This window comes from Peromyscus eremicus, chromosome 14 (assembly GCF_949786415.1).
Source record: "Peromyscus eremicus chromosome 14, PerEre_H2_v1, whole genome shotgun sequence".
Lineage (NCBI taxonomy): Eukaryota > Metazoa > Chordata > Mammalia > Rodentia > Cricetidae > Peromyscus > Peromyscus eremicus.
The window spans coordinates 24,503,261-24,505,780 of record NC_081430.1 but is presented as its reverse complement, the minus strand read 5'-3'; the positions used below and the strand labels follow the sequence as shown (position 1 = coordinate 24,505,780).

At 51.7% G+C, this 2,520-nt stretch overlaps 1 non-coding gene across 1 annotated transcript; it reads left to right on the top strand.

Moving 5' to 3' along the window:
- The first annotated feature begins 1,478 nt into the window (after nucleotides 1-1,478).
- On the top strand, nucleotides 1,479-1,642 carry LOC131924813 (U1 spliceosomal RNA). Its single transcript, XR_009383071.1, has one exon. It is a non-coding gene; the product is annotated as a U1 spliceosomal RNA (small nuclear RNA).
- The last annotated feature ends 878 nt before the right edge of the window (nucleotides 1,643-2,520 follow it).

Sequence of the window (2,520 nt, the reverse complement as noted above, 5' to 3'; positions counted from 1 at the left end):
GCTGCAGGCCAAAAGCCTAATCGCAGGTTTTCGGATTTAGCATTTTTTGTTTATTTAACCCGTTAGTGCTGAGGATTGATCTCACACGCTAGGCATGTCCTCTCTCACCGAGTTATATATATATACATGTCCCTGCCCAGGTCGCAGTTTTGTGTGTTGTTGTTTTGAGACAGGGTCTCTCCGTGTAGCTGTGGCTGGCCTAGAACTCACAGAGCTCCCTCCACACAACCCGGCCCTGGAGTCTTAGTGCTTCATTCCTGTTTTGTAGCTCTGGCTGTCCCAGAACTCACTCTGTAGACCAGTCCGGCCTCCAACTCGCAGAGATCCGCCTGCCTCGGCCTCCTGAGTGCTGGCTGGGGTTATCCTTTGCCTATCGGTAACCATCCACATACAGCAGCTATACGTAATAATTCCGTTCATTAGTGACGTCTTCACGCACGCACACCATGTACGTCAACCACGTTCACGACCCTGGTCACTCCCTTGACCATTTTTAACACTTATTTTTGTGTGTACTCACGAGTGACACACCACCTGTGTGCCAGGACCTGGGCATGTCAGAAGAGGCCATGGGATCAATCCCCTGGGACTGGAGCTGGCAGATGGCTGTGAGCTGCCACGTGGGTGCGGGGATTGGAACCTCGGTCTTCCGCAAGGGCAGCCAGCGTTCTAAACCGCTGAGTCGTTTCTCCAGCCCCACAACTCCACTTCCACGTCTTGTTAGTTTGGTTTATGTGTTTGTTTTTTGTTGGTTTGTTGGTTGGTTTTGAGACGAGATCTCACCGGGGAGCCCTGGCTGGCCTGGAACTAGATATGTAGACCACAGACGTCCGGCCTCGAACTCACGCTGCTCCTGCACCGCCGGAGCGTTGGGATTGATTAAAGGGGTTGTGCTGGCCAGTTGACTGTCAACTTGACGCGAGGTCGGGCTGCAGGCTGGAAAGCCCGAAGGGCATTGCCTTCATCGGTGGTGAATGAGGGAAGACCCAGCCCACGGTGGGCGGGTACTTGTGGTCCTGGGTACTTGTGGTCCTGGGTACTTGTGGTCCTGGGTACTTGTGGTCCTGGGTACTCTGAGAAAGCCTGGCCCGCACAATCCCCGAGTGTGTGAGCCCAGCGGTGGACGACGGCACCCAGGCAGGACCAGAAGTTTAGGGTCCTCCGAGGCTACGTAGTAGGTTCAGGGAGTCCCAGGGGCCACCGCGGTCACACGGCAAAAAAAATTAAAAAAATAAAAAAGTGCGTGGGGCGGGGCTATGCAAACCAGGAGGCGCGCGGTGGCTGCCGGTCCCGGGGGCTCGGAAGGCGGCGTCCCGCGCGGTGACGATCCCGTGTGGGTGAGTGTGATGTCCGTGGGGCCGAGAAGACAGCGACGGGTGCGGAGGGCGTGGGCGTCGATTCGGTGTGTCCGGCGCGGTGACCGTGCGTTCAAGGGGCGCGCGTGTGTAAGGCGAGCGTGCGGGCTGGGGTCACAACTCATACTTACCTGGCAGGGGAGATACCATGATCACGAAGGTGGTTTTCCCAGGGCGAGGCTTATCTATTGCACTCCGGATGTGCTGACTCCTGCGATTTCCCCAAATGCGGGAAACTCGACTGCATAATTTGTGGTAGTGGGGGACTGCGTTCGCGCTCTCCCCTAGTCTTGATGGTTTCCAAAAGGAAGTGTTTTTTTCGTTGTCAAGCTGTGTTAACATTGCGCTGTTAACTGTGTGTTCTAGTGGGGTGATGTAAGGTTCTTACTAGATGGGTGAGATCCTCTGAGTGATGACTGTTAAGTAGTAACCTCAAGGAGTGTCTGGAGCATCTGCGCACACGTCCAAGTGCCCAGCCTTTCTCTCAAGCGTCACCCACGGGCTGTGGCAGAAAGTCTCCAACAAGCTCCTTTCTGGTTCTGATCTCCTGGGGTTCTAGCACCACTTTGTTAAGGCCAAGGACCTCAGATCTTTGCTCCAAGCACCAGCACCCACGTTGCCCCCCATCCATCCATCCATCCATCCATCCATCCATCCATCCATCCATCATCCATCCACTCTGCACATTGGGCCCCTGCAGTCGGGTTGGGCAGCCCCAGAGAGAAGAGGCAGAAAGTACTTTTTGGAGACTTCCGATCCCCTTAGAGTTCAATGGAGGACAAGGCGGCTCAACACGAGGGTTGAGGGATTTTTCATTTCTGTAGTAGAAAACTAGTGGAGTCATTGTATCTAAGGTAAACAGAATGAAACAGTTGTTTTCTGGAAGTATTTAGACCTTGAAGAAATCGATGTTTAAAACAGTGATTGTTTTCTGTGATTTACAGAGGTTCTTTATTTTTTAATTACACTCGCAGTATTTTTTAAATACATTCGCAGTATTCATTCAATAATTATGATGTTCACTAATTACATTAATTGTATTGATTTATTACATTCATGATATTTTCCTGATAGTACTGTCCATTTGTGGGACTTTTCCATCACACAAAACAGGAAATCATTGGTCGATTTATAGAGTTTGATAAGTCTTTGCAGCCTAATAAGG